This window comes from Mesitornis unicolor, unplaced genomic scaffold (assembly GCF_000695765.1).
Source record: "Mesitornis unicolor isolate BGI_N332 unplaced genomic scaffold, ASM69576v1 scaffold25851, whole genome shotgun sequence".
Lineage (NCBI taxonomy): Eukaryota > Metazoa > Chordata > Aves > Mesitornithiformes > Mesitornithidae > Mesitornis > Mesitornis unicolor.
In genome coordinates, this window is record NW_010163556.1 from 25,425 (window position 1) to 48,443 (window position 23,019).

Below are 23,019 nucleotides of genomic sequence, written 5' to 3' on the forward strand. Positions count from 1 at the left end.
GATGTGTCAGTCTGATTCGTGTTAAAATAATGTGGAGGTCATGGGGAAGATGCGACCTCTGGGGCTATTTTGGCTGTCCTTGTACGGAGAACAGATTGAGAAGAAGTAGAACGGAGTGTATAGTTGTACAAGACCCAAAAAGGTGCCAGAAAGGAGACACTTATCTGAACTCTCCTCAGAAACGAGACAATACCGGTCCTATGGTTTGAGCAAGAGCCAAGAAGTAACTGAGTCTGCGCAAAAAAGAAAGGTTAATAGAGGGTGATGAAGAGGAGAAGAGCCTTCATCCCACCGCGACCACCGACGACCACCAGCAGGGGACACTGCGCAGGCACGGATGGGAGGAGAGCTAATTATAATACGAAGCGGGGACAGGTCATGCATATGTATAAGCGTATTGCAAAAAATTATGTATTAGTTAAAGAAATATAAACCCGAAAGGAGAACTGTACAGCATGCGTGTCAATGGACCAGAGTGTGTCCCCACGCACTCAGCACTGTTTGCTTGCCTTTACTCATTTAATAAATTGTAAACTTTAATTGGAATCCTCATTAGTATAGTGATTAGTATCCCCGCCTGTCATGCGGGAGACTGGGGTTCGATTCCCCGACGGGGAGCCACTGTTTGAGGCTAAATCATTTATCACACCTTCTATAGCCCTGACTGAACCCTTGCCATCTTGGGAAGGTCAGCTATTTCCTTCCACCTTGCTCTGTCATCCTTACAGTCCTCTCTCTTCAGTTCTGCTCCACAGATGCTGTCAGCCCTCTGTGGGTCCCAGTCTTCTCCTCCTTCCTCCTTCCCTTCCTTCTTCCTCCTTCCCTTCTATTGCATTGCATAATCCTCTCCCAGGTAAACCATCCCAGAGCAGAGGAAATAAGCCCGAATGCCTGTCAGTTTTACTGCTATACCACTTTCCTCCTTTGCTTTGCATTCTACCACTTTCTCCACCCAATTTCTATTTCCAGCTTAAACTCTTTGTGGCAGGAACTGTCTAATAGTCCATGTTTTCACAATGCCTAGCGCAGCAGCAATCTATTTCTTGGCCTTCAGATAGTCTTTTTTTTTTGTCCTTTGCTTATATAATGCATATGATTCATTAATATGAAATCTCTCATAACACAGAACATCTGTTTTTGTTTTTTATTTTTTCCTTTTAGTTATTCTGTGAAGTTGCCAAATCAGCTTCAGGATATTTTTTTCTAAACTTGATCCTTAGAAAGTTGATGTAACTAGAATGGAAAATCCTTTCCAATTCTATCTTTCAAGGATAATCCCATGTTGGTATATGCTATTTCCTGATTAGATGTTTGTGTTAGGAGAACATCTTTCTTCATAGTTGTGTCTTTCATTTAGTTTTGGAAAAGATAATCCTTGGGTCATTAATGCTTTCTACGGTCCTGTTGAGTTTGGCAGAGTTTTCTTTCCTTGTATTTCACAGCAATCTTTTTCCCCCAATGTATTATTCCCTTGAAAGGGTTCCTCCATCTGTTTTGTATTTTAATACTTGCATGAGGCTCCGTATTTTGGGTGATGGGGCCGTTTCTATATAGGGCATAATCTGTTTTGCCTTTAAAACTGTACCAGCTTTGCAAATTAGAGGCTAATGATTTATAGCCCAAATGCTGCTAACTGTCTCATTACTGGTCAAACAATGACTTTTTTCAAATGTCAGATAACAGATGGTGAACAGCAATTTTATTTCCTCTTTTTTAAAAACTACCATTTGAGCTAGCAGAGAAAAAGTGAAGAGGGGTGAGCTGAACAGAGACAAAGTGAAAAGAGGGGTGAGCTGGACACATGCTTCGGATTTTAAATGCATTTGTTTTTAATCAGCACTTGACATTTAAAAACCTGATCCATGCTATAGTTAATTGCAATTTTTTCACCCTACTTTGGTTAAAATTTCATACTCTGAAATCAGATTAAAATTTGACAAATTGTTTTCTACTTTATAAATTTCATGTGCTTTTGTCCTTAAGATGTAATGATGTCAAAATACAATTGGTTAAGTTACTCTAAGTTTTTAATAATGAAAAATAAATTTAAGCTACATTGTAAAAAATGTGTTTATATATTTTCTTAGGAAGGAATTACTATTGTTGCAATTTCCTTGTAGCAAAATGTTCTGTTCTAGGAAGATGAGGTAAACAGCTGAAAAAACAGCATTGTATATGCTTCATAATTTGGAATTTTATGTATGGTTTAGAAACGTTACCTAATATTTAGACATTGCATCATATAAGAGATAATTAATACTTGTATTACAGCTATACAAATGGATACATATATTTTCATCTTTCTGTCTCTATTAGATTATTACATTGCTGGTGATACCTTATATCCTGAGGATATCATACTTGAAATATATAGTTTGTAGCAGACACAAAACAGTGGGTGACATTTAGCTCAGACTAAGCCATTAGATTTGGACATGGGCGATACCTCTGAAGGACTGAAACTTAAAAAGTTGGTTCCTGTTGCTATAACCTTCATCACCACCTTCATTTTTATATCTGTGTTTTATTCTGCATGTGAACAAGGAGTATTCAGCTGTATTCAGCTGGAGTCAACAGCATCCACAGAGTGACTGACAATACAATCTGGTTTATTCTCTGAATGTCTCTGTTAAGATTCAGACCAACTAGATGATAGGGTTAAATGTGTGTTTCTACTAATTGAAACTGTTATCCATCATGAAATCTTTAGAATAATCTTTACATTTTTAAGTCTTTATCAAGGTATCTTTTGACATTATTAGGAATTTTACTTGAATATATATTGAGTGAGTAATTGTTAAATATTGGGCATTTATAAATAGTCATGAGCTGGAAAATAACTATGTCTTTTATTGGGAACAAAGCAAATTATTATTATAATAACCATAATAATTATGTAGTTGATTAATATAGTGGAAGACATCTGAATGTATATGTCTTGCTATCACAAAAAGTTTGTACGTAGCCAAAAAGAAGATGAAAATGATAGGAAAGCTCTATCTAAGAAATGCACATTATTGCTATGCTAAGAGCCACAAGATTCAAAGAGTACATGAAACTCCCTGGAGAGAAGAGAATCAAGACTAAACAGATTATTCATCTGCCTTTTCTGCTGTATTTTCTCAGTTGTTTTGTTCAGAGAACAAGGGAAATGTTTATTTTATTATTATAATTAGTGTTGGAATTCTTAGTGTACTCTTATAGCAAAACTCTCTTGTCACTGCAAATGCACCCACCTTTTGCATGTTCTGAGAAAACATCCCTCAGGAGTAATGAAAATGTTCTGCCTCATTTTTGAGTAAACCATGGCAATATCTTCTCTTCGCTTCAGTTCCAAAACTTAGTGGCATCTGTATTGCTTTTTTGCCGCCTTCATTGAAACGGACAGGAAAAGATTTTAAATTTGTTTAAGTCGTTTAAATAACAGCAGTTATTTTTCATCCTTCTCAGCTGCCTTGGCCAAGACTTATCCTAATGCTCCTCCAAATACTTGTATTCTCCCCTGCATATTTAGCTGATGCTAGCAGATGCTTGCCTGCGTGTCAGCCCTCCGGGGATGGAGCCATAAACGTCTTCCTCAGAACTGCATCGAGTACCATTCCCCTTGCAGCAAAACTTAATGACTTCACATAGGAATGAAAAAACAAATGAGGCCCCTCACTAAGAGGAATTCAAGTTATGGTTTACTTTCTTATCCTTGCTTGAACTCAGCCTTCTGCAACTACTGAAAGGCTTTCTCTCTTTAAAATTTATGTATTCTGTGAATGGTGCTCGTAGCATCTTACTGACAAGGATGAAAGGCAATGGGGCAAAAAGAAACCCTGACCAACCATTTTATTTGATCATCTTGTACAGAGTAGATCTGTGACCAGAAAAGGGAATGATTTTCCATTAAACTGAAGGCAGACAATAAAAAGGTGATTTAATCAAATAAGTCTAACCTATGTGAAATGAATTGCCTGAATGGACAGTGTACTGTTATTGGTGAAACTGAAGTTCTCTTTATAGCAGTTGGCATACAATTGTATAAGAGTCATGTTGTTAAGTATTTTATCAGTGTTTACAGGTTGGAGCAAAGCTTGAAAGCACTAAAAAACAGACAGTAAATGAAAAGAGAAAAGTTGGGGTTTGTTTCATGAAAACTCAGTTTTAAAGCTTATCATACGCTTCGTGAGAACCTGATTCACAATTTCTGCCTGACTGGGTTTGGCAGTACTTGATGTCTGTTACCAGAGCAATGCTACTGTGAATGCTGCTAACAGTATCCTGACATATCAAGATGAATGAGATGTTCTGAAGACTGAAAACTTACTAAGGAAAATTGACTTGAGGAAAATATAAGAACATGTTTTTCTATTCATTTAGGTGACATAGATGAATACAAAACTTGGGAAAAAAAGTTTGTTTTGTAAGGTTGGATACACTGTTAATAATAATAAAAAAATCAGATTATACATACCAGATCCTCATGTAATGTAATTCACTTTCCTTCCATTGATTTAAGCAGATATTAAATGGACTTACAGGCAGCTATGTCAACTTCTGTCACCAAGGGGTTTGGTTCTGAATATGTAAGAACTTGATTTCTAAAATTCTTTTATATTTATCATTCCCGTGTTGCATGGAGAGACTGATCATATCTCAGCAAAGCACAGTCAGACAAACAAATGAACAAAACCCAAATCTCTCACCACATGACCTCCGTTTAGATCATTCTGCATGGGTACATATATTTTTACATTATTTTTACATATATATGTGTGTGTGTATATAAATAAACAAACTATATATATATATATATGCACATTCTAATAAGAATTACAATTTCATTACGATGAATTGATGACATGGCTTGTCTTTGCTTGTTCACATGCATTCATTCATTCTTCATGCTGGCTTGCCTCTGAATTAACAAGGTCTCTAACCAGAGAGTAACTTCTCTAAATCTCAAAGTACTGTAATCCGGGATTTAAAAAGTAAAGTGGTTCCATTACAGCAGATAATTGTAGCTCTGGAGAAATAGGTCAGAGCTGCAGTTCAGCTCAACACTGCTACCAACAAATGAGGTCAGTTTTTCCTTTCTTTTAGTTCACTCTTGCTTCAAAAGAAAAGACCTTTTTTTTTTATTGATAAGAGTACCCCATTCCCAAGTAGCAACACTAGAAAAGACAAGAGTAGAAATTAAACCTCTGCTCTGCGTGGCCTTAGGTATTCAGCCCTCCTTAAAGAGTGAGCTATTGTTTGCACTGAAGGCATCCAGTATTTCCCTTTGTGCGTTCCACCCAACACGTGCACAAACGAAGTAAATCTTTCTATGCTCTCTTTAATATTTCTTATAAAATTACATATATTGTTGCCATCGAGTAGCATACAGCGTGCATGAAAACATAATAACTTTTTCCAAATATCCTCAGTGTAAAGATGGATAAATGCAGGCTCATTCATAGCATTCTTTATGACTGCTGTGCATTCTCTGGTTACTTATTAAAGAAAAGTTGTCTCTACAGAGCTACTAAAGGAAATGAAAATAAGAATCTCAGAATTTTCTGTAGTTGCTTTTATGGAACACAGTCATTCAAGAAGGAATTCTGTGCAGCTGGTGAAGGCAGTATAACTACAAAAAAATACAGCCTTCCTATAATTTCTCTACGATCCCTAAGGAAGCCTTAGGATACAGGCTATTGGAATGCAGATTTGTGTGGCTCCCTGAAGAATATTGCACTTCCACAAATCCTTCCCTGAAGAGATTTAGCTTTTCAACAGTTTACACTCAAGTACAATTAATTTTGATGGCCCCTGCATACTTTCCTGATGCTTACAAGTCTGATGTTTAGATTTCATATCAGTTACCAGATGAGACTCTCTGCCTGCGTCAATACTTTGTGAGCTACTATGGCTGTACATACTTAGTAACCGGCTTCATCCTCTGTGTAAGTGATAAGCACAGGGATATCTCTGAACCAGCTGAAATGGAAAGAAACTGCCAATAAATAGTCAGGCAAGGTTTTTGCTGTCAAGTATTAGAAGTGTGGAAGAAATACATGAACACCTCCTCTGTTCTACATCAAGAGACACAAATTCAATTTTTATTCAAATAAAAGTGCCTAATACTGTTGATTTGAATAATGAGGCTCATTTGCAAGAACGTAGGTGAACCACTCCTACAATCTTGTTTGCAAGCATTTACAAATTCATGCTTTTTTTTAATGGCAAGTATTTAGACAGATGCTAGTATTTATGCAATTACTCATGATTAGTAAAAATCTGATCAGCTTGTGCTAGGAGTGAGCTCTTAATTCCTTTCTGATTAAAAAAGTTTATCTTATTGGGAACCAAGCAAGTTTGCAGTCAAGATTTTTTAAGTTTTCTGCTTTCATATTCATCTAGATAGATACATCATATATTAAATATTTACAGAGGAAACCTCTTAAAACAATGAAATATAAATGAGTCATTTGGTGGAGGTAATGCATTTTTCTGCCAAGTTTTACCCAGACCGGTATTTGAGGTTTTTTTTATGCAAGGATAGGATAGTCTAATGAATCTGGCAAAGGGGAATCAATATGAGAAGAATTAATTTAACTACTTCGTATTATTTTTCAAAGTGGCAGATTGATGATGGGTCATAAAAAAAATATTAAGCATTATCATTTTCCCTCTGCTGTAGGCAGGTTTGGTAGATAAAAATAACTGGTCTGTAGCCATTCCCTATCTGACAGAGGGATCTTTCTACAGAAAAGTTTCAGAGGCTTCTGAGTGAAAATAATGATGATATTAAGGGACTATATGTTTATACTTCATGAGTGCATATATGATAAAGTAGAGACATAATATATCAATTAGTCAATTCTTCATTGTCGATAAAGATTCCACAGATTTTGTCTTAATTTCCTAACTTAATCTATGAGTGTGCTGGTCAGAGTTCTGACATAAAGGAGAATGTGCAACTGAACAAGTAATAACTGGTAGTAACAGGCAAGCAGGCTTGTTTATCTGTTTGCCTTGAGCAATTTTGGAGGAATTACCAACAAATGACAGCTGTCACTAGGAATAATCATGGCAGATGGGGTACATCCCAGAAAAAAACAGATTAAACTATAAAATTACAGAATAATAAGTGCACATTGTATTTGGTGTGGTACTTTAAATTTACTTTTATTTGACCCCATTTATGATACATTTGAATTGTTGTACTCAAACAGAATAATTATTTTCCTTACAGCTTCAAATTTGCTTTTTCTTTTTTTTTTTTTTTTTTCCCCAGATAACCTCCTCTTCCTTCTCCTCTTTCCTTTTAATGGGAATAATGGAAGAACTGTAACAGCCACACCAGCTGGTGAAATTTACTGTTTGTTTATAAAGGAGATAAAGTAATAGCAGAAGAAATGCAAATCATCTTGTCAACCTCTAGTGGAAAGAATGCAACCAGCTCTGCCTGGGATAAGGATAAATTTAACACTGAGTCAGAAACATTGATTACTGGTATCTCAGTTAGGGGAGTATTTTCATAGCCACCACCTGACAGAATGGTTGTCTGCTCTTAACATTTGCTGTGTCTTGTTCAGGAGATAAACATCATTGACATGTTTCCTATTACAGGAATCAAAAGAAAATTTAAGCTGTGATAAAAAATGGAATAAGTAAATCTCCAGGATCACTCGGTGCTGGAAGAAAAAGCACTACATTTTGCAAATGCTGAATGCAGCACATTCATACTGTGGCTCTAGACAACATTCTCAGCCTCTAACATGAGTGAAGATACCCATACGCTTAAGTCTCAATAAAAGCAGTATTTGGATACATGCTTGATTTAAATGTAGAAATCAAAGCAATAAGTGAATGTCTAAGTCACCACTTGTATATTCATTATCCCTTTCTATAATGATAGTAAGTTTCTGACATTCTTGATATTATATAATCTCTTTCATTTATTCTCTTTTTGCATTATTCTTGACTATAAATATTTTTGAACATTGTCTCTATTGCTGCATGCAGAAGTTCTCTTTAGCTTTAGGCTTCAACAATTCAGCTACCAAGACTAAGAAAATCAGAAAGCTTAATAATCCTTGACAGTTTACATGAACTCAAAAGCCATTCCACTGAAATCTGATAGAAAGCATTGCAGTTGCAATATTTGGATTACTACACGAATTAAACAAACTTTCTAAAAATAATATGACGATAATCAGTTTCCTAAAAAAGTGGAAAGATAGTACTAGGATTTTTTAAAAAATACTTTTATTTTAGTAATAATTTCCCCCCACCCTTGATCAAATTGAAGGAAATATTAAAGCTTGTGAACAAACATGGTAGTTTCAATTTAGATCACTTTGGTTTTCTGAACACTTTCAATTTAAGATACATGCTCAAGTAATTTCTCTTGACCAAATGGAAAATACTTTCCTTTACAGCTGCCCAAAATAATAAAGGATTTGAGCTCTCTTAACTTTTACTCTCCAAATTCCAAGGGGAAAATCTTACTGCATATTGAGAGTCATTATGGTGATTCCAGCCAAGTTATGAAAAAACCCACTAGTTTTACTAGCCCATACTGATACTTTCTAAGCAATAATGAAGATTTTGGAAGTTTTTGTATAGATAAGAGTTTCCCAGCAAACCAAAACGAAGCCTGTGTGATCTTTGTGCAAGCTATAGGTAACCATTTCAAAGCATGGCACTTTGTACCTAATCCAATGTCTGCAAAAGTAATTTGTAGCTCTGTTTATTTCAAATGGTTTTCATGTTTGCAGTAGGTAAAATGGCTTTCTAAGCCAGCAGGAAGTGCCTGCCTTTGTGTAGAGCTAAGGTACTGCTAAAAACATAATGTAATCTTTCAAAGATGTAAAACTGCATTTTGACCATGCTGTACCTATTAAACAGAATCTTCATAACATTTCAGTGATGCAGAATCAGAGTTCATAGTCTTATGGGTGCCTCTGCATCTCACCTGTCTAGAAATTTCTCAGCATTTCAACTGGATAGGTCAATTTTTTCAAACACTTCTCATAGAAAGAATTAGGGACTCTCAAAAACCATCACCACTCCCGACTTACAACCTTCCAGGAAAAAAACACTTGTTTAGATGCAGCATATGAAAACAATATTGGAGTAGCTTTGCCAAATGCAGTAGATATGAATACTTTGTAACTTTTGTGTATTACAACTCATTCCTTTGGACATTGCACTTCATAATATCAAATCCTACCTCACTGCCTGGAGCTTTTGCTGCATTCTTTCACTTTGCACATGGATTCCCTTTGCTCCCGCATTTGCCAAGCCTTTGGTTTGGACCTGAAGTGGGCAGTCACACTTAGCAGTCAACATTATGAACAGGAGATACAACTTGCCCAGATCTGATATTTGTCTCACCAACATCCTCCCATTGGTTTCAAAGTCACAGCAATATAAATGGCATATAAGAAACCTTCCCTATAGTTATAAGGAAATTGTCAAGCATCTTGTTCACCTCTCTATAATTTTGCACAATGACTAACCTGAGACTATGTATACAAATCAAGCATGACAGTTACATCAATGTAGAGTGACCTAAAATGACACTCAAGCAGTTTCTTAAAAGTAAATAAACTACATATGTCTAATAAGTCCATAGGGTACCATCTAACTCCAGATAGCTCTTTCATTCTACTACCAATTGTCTGATTGATAGTTTTCAGTACTTACACCATTACTGCTCATTTTCTGCATGGATAATTTATTTTGCATAGAAGGAAAACAAAGGAAAAAGAAAAAAAGAGGTAAAGTCTTAGCAAAATATGAAAGTGTGTGTTTCTTCTGTGTGATGCTAAAACCACTGTGAGAGCAAAGAATATTGTCTCTTTCATCTTGAATATATTTAGCAAATTATACCCCTTTCTAATCAGTTAACCTTTTTCATACTTCGCTGATAATTCACAATAAACTTTACTGAAGTCTGAAAAATGTGCAGCTGTGAAGCCAAGCATTACCAAGATCATAGGATGCATGAGGAATAAGCCTATAAATAAGACAAAAGTTGTAATTCCTTTGTATGGAGCCACAGCAAATGCAGCCAGCCTGTACAGCACTTGCTACCTTGCATCATGAAGTGTGCTGCAGAAGCAGGGTGCTAAGAGAACAAAAGTTATTAAGGGGCTTTAAAACCTCTGCTATCACTAAGGACAGAAAAGACAGAGGCTCTGCTTTCTGAATAGAAATTCACAAGATGGAAATGTCAAAGTACATCAAATAAAGAAGGTGACTCAGAAGCTTCTGTCTCTATACTTCATCGCCCAGGAACAAGATGATATTCAATTAAATTAAAGGTGTGAAAACCAAGGCTGACACAAAAATACCTCTCCATAGTAACTAAACTATGGAACTCAATGCTATCAGAAGTCACCAAATCCAACATCATAGTAAAACACAAGGATACACTAGATATTTATAAAGAAATCACAATTAGTGAGCTTTTATCATATTAAATGCCATGTGCAGTTATTTAGGCAAATATGTAACTGTTGCAAACTGCAGCAAGAGCCAGCATGGAAAGCTATCGGTAGGTTCTTGAATCTTGTCCTGACACCTGGCAAAGATATTGTTGGAGAAACAATAAAATTTGGTTTTGAAATTGGATGAGTAAGAGAAGGACATAAAGACATTGCATATTTTCTTTTTTTACTCTAACACATCAATTTACTTATTTTCCTTGCCGTATCAGTCCAGTTAATAACTACATAGAACATTCCTTTCTTTTTGTAGCAGTTTGGCCAATATGGCATAATTCAAAGATTTCATACTTATTTATTAAAAAAATGTAAGGAAAGCTATGGTTAACAACAACAGTTGACTGTTGGTGAGTTTTGTGTGTGTGCAGTGTACAAGAAATAGTTTTATTTGAACACTGACATTTTTACAGGACCCTTTTTTTCCATGTGTTGATTTTATTGCAAACCTAGTATGTGCGTGTGATTTTTTTTTTGGAAAAATATAACAACTGGAAAAAATGTATACTGCCTCTTCCCAATGCTTTCCCCAGTGCTCTGTATGGCTTGATATATAATATTTCTTTAATAATTATTATTGTTGTTCTAGCATAGCTATCTTCTGTTGTCTGTTTTTACTTAAGTAATTCTAAAAATTTTGGGGGTTTTTGTTTATGCACTGAATTCAACTAGTAACTCATAACATGCAGATCAGCTAAGTGAGAAAAAGAAAAGATCATCACAATCAGAATAATTCTTAAAGAGGATTATTTAGTGCAATCAAGTATTCGTGAATGCTTCCCCCTTCTACATGATTACCATTTTCAGTTTGAAAGTCATTTGTTGCAAGAAAATGGTATCTCCTGTTCCTGTAGTATCTTAAGAATACATTTAGATAGTAGTACCTTAAGAATACACTTAGATATTTTCTTAGGCTTAATATATTTGGAAATGTTGTCTCAGGAGCATATTAGCTGACTTTCATTACATTTACGTACCTGCATAGTTTGACACAAGACTTAGACGTAGCTATAATTAAATGCTAGTAGTTAACGTCTCTCTGAATCGAACTGAAGCTGAGGCATCACACTATAAAGTTGGGCTCCAGGATACCTTTTTGAAGTCAGAGCTTTATCCTCAAAAGCTAGAACAGAACTGTATCAAAATTGTATTTCTATATATGATTTACATCATTTAATGCTAAGGACAGCTTTTAATTTCTGAACCCTGTGCCAGTTAGACTTTAGCCCATTCTTACTTAGAGATCATACTTACAATAAATTCTCCAGCCTAGAATTTGACTATTTACCACATTTTTCTGGCTAGTAGTAGAGCATTCTAATTTATTGAACCAAATCTTTGCATTTTCACAGAAGTTTTACTCAGCACTTAATTTGCCTTGTGAAATCTGTGTTATTTCAATATTATATATTAGAAAATAATAAGTTGGACTTTTGCATAAAAATTATGGATAAATTATTTCCTGATACGCCTCACTGTTTACACACATATACATTCACTCTGAAATATAGATATTCTTTTAAACTGTTGGATACCTCTCTGAAGATTTTTCCTAAATAAATGCAAGTGGGTTAAATAGCAAGTTCAGGGTTATGTGGTTATTACAGTTGCCAGGATTTGAAAATAAAAAAAAAGAGATCTGTCAATTCCAATAGAAAATTGAGAAAATTCAATAATATCAATCAATAAATAACACCTCTACTACCTGCAAGAAAAACAATTCTGAAAGTAATGGACTTAAAAAGTGTTAGTTATATTGCCCCTTATTGTTCCCTTTCCTTTAGAGACACCCTGAGGAGCTTTCAAAATTGTAGCACAGTATGAGTTACTGAGCTGAGTTTCTGTGTCATTCAAGGAAGAAAGCACTTAACCATAGGGTGAAATCAGCTAAAAAGGTTCTGAATCACATTTGTTCCGTTTAAATTCTTATGTAGTTTCAGCAGTAAAGGCCTCTGTATTTTAATGGCAAAGCCAACATGGCTTGGCCTCTCCAGGAGGGAGTCAGTTTTCTCAATATAGCATTACATCTTGTCCATAGTGTCTTTTCTGGAGGAACAACCTCCTGGTCAAAATGGGGTGCTCAAGACCCCTTCTATCTCACAGATTTTTAGATGGGGCATAGAGCTTAACATGATATTTAAGGTCTTGTACCAGTACTAGGCTTCAGTTCATTTACTGATGAAGCCAATATAACTGTTCAGTAAAGCTTAGCAGCTAAACTAGGCCACCTGTAAGAGTACTATTTTCAGTACTCTTACTGGTTAACTCCCCATAAACATATACACTCTCTTTCTTTACTTATATATGCTTTTAGAAAGTTAAACTATGATCAGTTACCAAAAGTATGTCCTAAAAAAAAACTTCACTGGCGCGTTAGAACAGAAGTGATAGTACAAAACAGCGCTGGAGGCAAATGAGAGAGACAACGCTACCTTCCTTTTTCCAGCAGTCATTACTGCACCAGCTTTTATTCACTTACAAATGTTTGCCAAATGTGGCTACAATAAACAGCAGAAAAATATTTGCCCTTAATAATCTTTCCACTTTCCTGCTCTGCCTGGTGGTCAGCATGTCATGCAGCAACTGGATTATGCTATTTTGCCCCATTTTTGGTTTGTGAAACTTTTCTAATGGATGAATTCTTTTTCCTTTTATTTCAGTGGGTCATGAATGTGCCATAACTTAAATTTTTCTGGTTCCAGGTACTTTTACCTCAGGAAGGTTCTGAATAAGGGAAAAGACGGTGTTTAGCTTTGCTTTGAATGTCCTTGCAGCTGTGAAACGTGGATGGCAGTGCTGCTGGAACAAACTCTCTTGTGAGGTTTCCTGTACTTTCTGCTTGCAGTATTGCCAAGAATATTCCTAGGGCAGCTTTTTCACAGTGACTTGGAATTTCACACTCTAGATGAAAGCAATGCAAAAGCAAATGAGAAGCAGAGTTAAAATAAATTAGAATATTTCAGGTTAGTTGTGTTAAATTAAAAAAATAAGCAAGCTTAAAGGAAATTAAAAGATTCCTTCTTTTTCCTTCCCTTCACCAACTAATAATTTCCTATTTAATATTTCCTTCTCACATCCTGCCATCCATCAACAGTGGCATACAAGTTGCTTCTACTTTATCTGCTATTTACTGGCAATTGCAACTTGACCTCTCAGAGAGAAAGTCCCTAAGCATACAGTCCATGGATTCCAAACAGCCTCTGGATCTCTGCTTATAGTTGGAAGCAATTGAAATGTCACAGAAGCACAGCTGGCTTATCCACATTTTTTAAAAGTGCTGTCCCCTCTCAGCCTGGGGAAATTCAGACCTGCAGGACTTCATCTTCTGTGTGCTTAAGAATTCAGCATCAAGCACTGTAACTAAACTCAAACACAAAAAAACTCAAGGCAGCAAAGAGCAAGGCAGCTCTGCTCTCCACGACCTGCAGGAAAGGTTGCTGGTCTCTTGATAAACCTACCAAAGCAGCCTCCATTCTGTGTGTGTGCAGTTACTCATGTGAGCAACATTTCCATCATGAGCTTCTCCAAGAACATCTGTTTAACTTCTGACTTTTTTAAAAAGCACCTTTTCATCAGCAGCTGAAAACAGAGGATGTGTTAGAACTGCTGCTGAACTCTTGCATGCACTGTGTTTCATGCCAAAATGTTGCAGCGCTTGGGTCTCACATGCAATATTGTCTGTGGCGTAACCGCGAGTATGGCTTCCAAGCCCTGTAGATTTAATGAGTCTGAGCACACTTTTCACATCTGAAAGCAGAGCAGCTGGAACCTGAAACAAATATTCAAAGCTTAATTTCCTAAGGACCATATGTAGAGAGAGGGCTTAATGCTAGTGATAAACAACCAGAAGTCATAGGTTCGGTAGATTTATGAATGGAAAAGTAAAAGTACTCAAATTTCAGGGTCAGGTTGCTTGATACAACTGTTTGTCTTGCTGTGAGAGTAACTTTGCTAACATCATATGATAATGCCTGCAAGTCTCTTGGCTTATCTTTTATTGCCTAGTACTAAATACACACATAGGCAGTGATTGAGAATACGCATTATAAACAGTCATCTACTGGTGTAAAAATCCAGATGAATGGTTTTGTTGTTTGGAGGTCTTCCTTCAAACACAGATGAAGAACTGGATGAAGCATCAACGTCTTTCCTGCTTTACACAAACCAATTATATCTGTTCAGTCACTGACATATTTTTTTCACAGGCCGAGTGTGTAAAGCCATAGCCTTCATTCGCAGGGAAAAGAAGACAGTGCTGTAGATATCGTCCATCTCTTAATCTCCTATTATTCTGCATTTCATAGCCCAGAAACTTTAAGGTCCAGATGAACAATTCTCAGAGCATTTTCCCTTTGCCAAGACCTGATATATAATATTCTCTGAGAGGTACATAGAGTTGGTTCCAGATGTAATACCAGTTTTTCTCTCATGTTCTCAGATGCCTGTTCTTTAGCTGCTGCTAAACTTCTTTACAAGAAACACAGGAAAAAGAAGTCACAGACACAGTATTCATGGAGAATATGAAAAGAATATTGTACTTTTCAGGAAAGAACAGAGCTTGGGAGGGAATTAGAATGAATCATAATGAATCATTTTCACTCACTGAATATATTACAGAAATGGAGGACAGGGGGAAGGGAAGATTGTGAAGATATTTGACTCTGTCACGCTATGAAGTAACAGCTAAACCTTCTCAGGACTCCTTTAAAAGCTGTATGAAACATTTAGCGTAGATACGCTTTCTGTACAAACACTTAGTAAAGGGAAATCATGCAGGAAAAATAACACAGACTGATTTAACAGTTGCAGTGAGTGCTAAGATAACAGACTTTGAGACATGAGAAACAAGGTCTGGGTGGTCTGCATGGAGAGAAGTATTGTACAGATCACCACGTGAAGTTACAAGGCAGGCAGACTGACACAATTCAAAAGTAACAAAGAAGTGCTGTGATGGTCAAGCACTTTCAAAGGCCGCAGGAAGGATTCTCCACCTTCTATCAAGCATAATTTGAAGTAAGCCAATTTGCCCTATAAGAAGGCCCATAAAGAAGTCCATATAGGTCTATCTAGCTATATTCTGTGTGAAAGGGGGAAATAAACCTATTGTAGTGTTACTATAAGACACCTTTACATTGCTGTAGAAGGGATAATGGAGATGACATATTGGTTTAATTACACTGGTTCAAAATCCCATCAACAAATTATTCTATGTAGAGGCCTAGGCCATAGAGACACTGTAACTGCAAATCCGTGTGAGAAAGTGTGACAGGAGGCATGCAACTGTGAGATGGGAACGACCTTGAGCGCTTGAGAATAGAAACTTGGCAGAGGAGTGAAGAAGGTAAAGAAGACACTGAACACAGAAAAATAGACTGGAGACGGAGAACTTTTAACCAATCATATATTAGCTTAGCTGGGGTGGGTAACGCGCTCAGCCTATTAGGAGTCAGATAGATGTAAACATAGAATGCTGGAAATGTATAAAACCCTTGCTTTGTGTGTAATAAAATGGCTACCAGAGCATCATATTGGTGTGCTGTAGTCCGTTCCTCGCATGGACCCCAACAATTCTAGTACAAAATGTACATTTAGAATGGGCCTAACAAGTACAGTGTAAATGACCATGAGGGAAGAGTGGAGAAATTTCTCTCCTAAAAATTAAAGGTCTTTATTTAGTGCAAGTATCCTATGCATTCCTTGTCTGGATCAACTCCTGTAGAGTGAAAGCTAGCTATATGAAACAAGAAATACCTCTCATTTTAATTTGTTTTCATCTTTATTTTTTTTAAATATTGCTTTTAATTTAGAGAATTTTAGGAGACCATTTGAATAAAGCATGTTTTGGTAAATGTTACTCTGCTCATTCTGGAGAGACAATACAAGGTAACATGGCACCTTTCTAAATTTGAAATCCTTTGAAGAGAATGAGCTAAACTGTTCCTTTTTCATAAACATTGCTATGTATTGGCCTGCATTGTGATGACATGCACCAACAGCTGATGATGAAAAGGGATGGGAACTGAAATTTGCCGGGGTAAAAGTTATGAGGAGGAGACCAGTAAATACCCTAGGATTTCAATTAGGAGTGTTCAAATACCTCCCCACCTCAGTGGTACTTGCATGAAGAAACAAATGCAGCTGTCTTCGGAGGCATGGCAGAGATTACTGTAACATCAGTTAATAGTGTTTACCTAAGTCCATTTTTCACTGACTCATCCCCACACTGCGTTGCTACAAGTTGGCCTCTGCTCAGGAAGACAGCTTGGCAGGGAAAAGATTTCTCTACTTGCTCAAGCTCTTCTTACTGACGAGCAAGGGCCAAGTTCTCTGGCAGAAAACATGCCAAAAAGTGTAACTCGGTTTGTTTTCCTTGTCTTTCTCAGTCATAAAAAGCAGTTGCTGCCCTGCACTGCAGAAGATGCAAGTTAGGACAGTACGATGATTCAGACTAGGTAGGTGGAAGAGAAAAGTATGTGCTGGATGAGAAAGGCATGTTGGCCAACCCAGCCAAAAGAAACCAAACAGAGAGTGATTTGCTGAAAACATGAATGGAAAGGACACCACTCTACCAGAGGAAGGGAGAGGTCCCCTGACCATGCCTTACAACATCAAAGCAAAGAGCTCCAAAGCAGATCACGCCAGTAGTAAGGACTCCCCCTGACACCCTAGCCTAAAGCTCTCTGTTTCCTCCTCCCAACCGCCCCATTTAATTTAGAATAAAAAGAATGACCTCACTCTTTGTTTGAAAAAAAATCTACAAAGCACTTTAATGACAAATCCTTACTGAGATGAGTAATTCTGTTTTGGAGAATGACACCTGAAGTAGGAGTTTTTTGTGTTTGGTCTCAGTCCACGCACACCTTCATAGGGAACACATAGAGAATTATAATATGATCTTACGGCTAGACTTTCAAGCTAGAAGAACAGATTAGAAAGAGGGTGCACACTTTTAATGATCTGGGTAATTAAACATTGGAACAATTTAGCAAGATTGGGGTAGATTTTCCATATGGTTTGACATCTTTGTACTTAGACTGCTTAATAACGTGGTATCTTGCAAAAAATCTGTAAACACGATTTGGTAACACAGATTTTTGCTTCAGCTTGCAGCAAGCGCATACATAGACTTAAAATCATTAACAGGAAGGCTAATAAAAAAAAATTAAACAATACTGTCTGCCACTCTGGTGATCCCACCCACCTTTCATCCAATACAGGGAGATTTCAAGCAATTGTCAAAAGGGCAGATTTAGTTAGAAAAGAAGAAAAGAAAAATAATATTCATAAGGGATTTATAATTAAAGCCAAAGATTCATTTCCGCTTGAAACAGATGGTCAGGCAAAGGCATTCTGGATAATTTAGCAAAAGCCTGTGCTTCAACTAGCTAACAAAAGCACCGATTTACTCTTCCATCTAGTTGCACAGTATAACCTGTTTATTGCGTATTACGGATCAGGAAATATCTGCATTGCTTAAAAACTAACATGCTTACAGGACCAGTGCATATCTGGAATTAGGAACAGCATTACTGCTTTTAATGAAGATAACCTAAAATTACAAATGAAGAGAAAGACAAACAAGACTTATACAATTCTAGGAAAGAATGAGAGATTGAGGGCTGGGTGAACCAGGAGAAACCTAATATTATTATAATGAATAGTAGATACCTAAAATATCACTGAAATGTTGTGGTGGACATAGTGTTGGGTAAATGCAGCATATTTGATAGACAGTAAAAAGTAAGTTTTTATTTGTTTTGCTGAGGTAAACTAAGGAACCTTAATATAACACAGTTATAGTATTGAATTGATAAATCTTATTGAGAGCAATAGAAACATGCTTCCATACCTTGGGAAGTCTTCTGTCTTGGGAGACAATGCAGAAGAAACCCATTGATATGTCTTTTCCTCTGGGAATAAGAGAGAATGTTGGTAACATTCCACCTACAGTGATTTTTCTTCCATCGACATTCCCCATAATACATAAATTGCAATTCTGGTTTACTGCTGTCTCATCCACCTTAGTAATGCACAAAAGCCAGTGAGTATCTCACCTGGAACTGTACAAGCTCTGAGTCCTGCCCTATTTTCATTATTAAAGCTGTTAATGTTTTCCAGCAGTAACTATACCCTTTGCAGTGCAACTCTAATTTTGTTTATATTTTCAGAAAGTGCTTGGTGAAAAAAATAAATAATGATCTTTGGGGAAAACAATATCAATAGGCAATTACAGACTGAATAGATTCTGGAATTATTGTAGAAGACAGTTCTGCAAATACATTTTATGTTGTCTTAGGGAAAATATTACTCATCTTCATCTAGGTGTTCCTGCTCCGGCAGGGGGATCGGACTGGATGATCTTTTGAGGTCCCTTCCAATCCCTAAAGTTCTGTGATCCTGTGATTCTGTGATCTTGTTGGATGCAGTAAAAGATTTTAGGATACAAAATATTAAGTCAATCTGAGTGTTCCCCTAACCCCAGCTCCTCCCAACTGAACCGTGGGCACAGGTAGTAGCCGATTTTGGAATGTGAACTTTGCCTTCCCAATCCATTGGGATGAGGATGAGAACATAAAAATCTGCTCTTTGTCTCCAAACTCAGTATGCAGCAGCTAAATTAAGCAATTGAGAGGCTACCATGATACTACTGCACACTGATTTAACTACTTCTGCTACAAAACTCCAGCGTACAACTGGTGAAGTGTTTGAGAAATGATGACCTTATGGTTTAAACATTAGACTCCAATTCAGGGTATCAGGGCGTTTGCCAGCCCTTGCCAATGACTTCCTCTGTCACCTTGGAACAACATATGTCTTATTTTCTATCTGTAAAACAGGGATAGAAATAATGCCCTGTACAGCAAACTATGAGTGTAGATTTAGTAAATGTACAGAAACTGCTTAAAACCAAGAGTACACACAGTGAAGTAAAACAGTGGGAGAAACAGCTAGGTATGTATATCACAGTAGTGTTTCAATGAGGTGGAAGGAATTTCACCATTCAGCAGTGTTAAACCAGCACGTCGTACTCAGAACCAGCAAAACCAGAATGAGATTTGTCCACAGCAATGGAAATGAAGTAGCTGTTTCATGACATTGATTATTCACCTACATGGTCTTCAGTGTGTATTGCTGGGAAAACGCAACTGCTAAAACACTCCAGTTCTGCATGCTACCCCGAAGGCTGTATCCAAATAAATATAATATATCTGATTTAAATAAGTGTGAGTTGAACAGTGACTACCCTCTGGAATCATGAAATGTGAAAACGTGGCTTTTGAAATTCACTCCGTAGAAGAGGAACTCCATATTTTTCCTGAATTGGACACTACAGGCATGGCTGGTGTTAGTGTATTTTGGGATTTGAAATATAATTAGAGTTTATTCTTTATCCTCTTTATTTTATACATTTTCAGCTTCTGTTTTGCACAGGGGGCTTTTAGAAGATAGCTGTAGATATTGTGATAAAGAACAGAACTGCTGTGAGAAAACATAAAATCCTTTTACCAAGGCAGTTTCAAACTTGATTTAGATTATTTTTTCCCTGTATAAGAATAAACAAAACAAACAAAAAAAAGGGTAAGAGATTGCCTCACACAAAATAACAAAAGGAAACACCATTTACAGGGCCGGTTCCCTGCCTGGGCTCCCTGGCTGGGAGTGCCATCCCAAGACTGAAGCAGCAGGGGATGCTCTAGGCTCAGGGCAGCGGCCAAGCATTGCAGCTACCTTCAGATTTAGGCTTTCAAGAATCCTGGATGCCAAACTGCTTTGCTACTTGAACCAAGCAATCAACTGCTTGTTAAAACAACTCTGATGATAGTATAAGCAGAGCATACACAAAATTGCATTAGCAGTGGCTACCTGGTAGGCTTCCAGTGCGGCAGGCAATGAGAAATCATAATTAAAAGGAGGTGCTTTCATGGGAAGCAGTATTGGGTCCAGCCCATGCAAAATTACTGCAGACAAGATTGCAGGTGACAGGGACACTGCTGGAGTGGTGTACAACAAAGTGATGCAGGTTACCTGAAAAACTCGCAGACCTGTAGAAATTCAGCCTTTTCAACAAAATGTGTTTTACTAAAACTAGCTACAGAGTCATACACAGATACGTGTGACAAGGAACAAAGGTTTACCAGGAGAATGGCTGGAGTGGTGAGAACCCTGAAATCGCTTTGAGTGTCACAAAGGACATACAGCAGGCAGAGCAGTACTCCTTACTTCTAAGGAGGTGGTATTTCTTCCTTTATATGTCTTGAGTGAAACTAATACTGGAATACTGCATCTACTTTTGATGTCCACGTTTCTCATAGTTTACTGAAAGCCAGAGAAGGTGTGCAAAAAAGGCTTAGCTCCCATTCAGGAACTGGAGAAAGAGCAATACAATTATTAGACTCTAAGGACCCCATCTGTTCAGCTTCTAAAAAAAAATTAAAGATTGGAATTTACAGATGTATAATCATAAGAGGAAAACACCAGGTGCCAAAGGACTCTTTAGTCTTTAGGATAAAGATAACATAAGGCTGGAATCTGTAGCCAGGTAAAAAATCAGATTAGAAAGAAAGCATATATATTTAACTCAGATATTAACTGTTCCAAGATTTTTACAAAGGGTAGTAATAGATTCTTCATATTTTTCTGCTTTAAAAGAGAAGTGGATGCTTTTGGTGAAGTTGAATTAAGTAGCAATTATCTTTTAGTTAAACAGAATTTACTAGGTTTGAGTAATGAAATGGGGATTAAAGAAAAGTATAGGAAATGGCAACCTGGCAAGCTTGCCTTTAGCAAGACACTGTGTATTTAACAAGTCTACTGTATAAGCAGACAGGACAATAAGAACAGTTATAATTTGTGAATTTTGCTGAATTTAGGATTACTTTACATGAAATGCTTTCCTGTGTACCTCTGAGGAACAACCATGACTAATAATACAAGAGTGATTTTCTTAGCTGGAATTTTAGGACTATTTTCTGGTACAAAGCCTCATGCTGGTCTTTGCTGGCATGGATAAGAAGGAAACAGATGTCAGTGAGATCTCACCCTGCTGAATCTGAAATAAATAAAACCTTCCTCTGATTTTAATATAACCATCCCACAAGTTTAGTCACTGTGTGGAAGTAAGAAAGTGATTGGAAATAAAGTACAGGAACCAGAAAGGGTACCATTTCATCTAAACTTGCCCATTATCTGGGGACAGCTATTGCATCTTGGCATTCTCACATGCTAAAAAGTTTAATGACTTTCCTGTTAATGACTTGGTAGCTGGGCCTGTGGGTGGCTGAGGAGAACAGTGGGAGTGGAAGTAGCACGGCCTGTTTCTCCTGACGCAAACCAGGCACTTCTTGTTTTCCTTGTGCTGCTGTTCAGCGCAAGGGGGTTTCCAAGCAGACATTTACATCTGATGTCGAAAGCAAAATTAATCACCTACCCTTTTTCCTTTCAAAGAGAAGAAAAGAAATCTAGTGGCAGTAAAAATATCAAAAGAATCATGTTTAAAGACAAAAGGTAGTGAGTTGCTGAAGTCATCTGGGCTGAAGGCCAGGGTTGTGAGCTCCCTCTGTATCTCTGCAAACCCTTCTTTGTGGAGGTTAACATTTATTAACTGCAGATACATTCCTCTGCTGTCCAAACAGAATGGAGGTGATGTAAATGTAAGTTTCAAGACCTCAGTAGCTACCCACATAGTAATACGAGATCAATTATTTAAGTATATTAGAAATAGGTCTGGCTAAGAGATTGCTTAGTGATTACTTGAGAGCCTGAACAATTTGGTAAAGGCAAGCAACGCTGACCAAAAAGCTCCAATATGCTCTTTATCAGCACTAACTACATTCACTCCATCCAGAGTGACGAAATGTAATGAAATCTGCTAACGAAAACCTAAATAAAACTGGAACCAATCACTATAAAAAATATGCTGTCAGAGAAAGACTTGAGAGGTTTGCCCAAAGGTAAGACATTACTAGTTACACCCTTGGCCTTAAAGTTTTGCCAATATTCAGAGCTTTGAAGGCTGTTTTTAAAGAAGAAAACTAGATGATGATAGATGAAATATTCCTTTAATGACATTCAGTTCACCCTCCCAGAGTATTCCTTCTAAGCAACTTGTGATTTCTTCATTCCATGTATCATGCCAGTCACAGCTTGGTACTCTTCATTTCCTCACAGGGCCATGGTTCCCCTCCTGCTCTAGCCATCTTAAAAAAAATAGATGTATATACACACACACATATATATATCTTGGTTATCTAAAAGGAATGAATTAGTCTATCACATTAGATGTTGCCAAATCTCTCCAAATTATACTGGGTTCAGATATTAGTGATGTCCTTTTCTAAGCTGCACTTTATATACTTATAAAGAAGAACCATTCTTACTTTTAGAGCCCCTTGGACGTTGTCCTGCATGCAGGCCTGTGCTGGCTGAATTAACCAGCAGAAGCAAAGCTGCATTTAAAGGAGGAATAAACATGGCCTTGGCAAGTAATTCTCAAAAGTTATCTTTTTAAGCAAATCTAGGAAATAACAACAAACATCAT

General features: G+C 37.0%; 1 non-coding gene across 1 annotated transcript; it reads left to right on the top strand.

Moving 5' to 3' along the window:
- The first annotated feature begins 546 nt into the window (after window positions 1-546).
- On the top strand, window positions 547-618 carry TRNAD-GUC. The gene has a single exon. It is a non-coding gene; the product is annotated as a tRNA-Asp (tRNA).
- The last annotated feature ends 22,401 nt before the right edge of the window (window positions 619-23,019 follow it).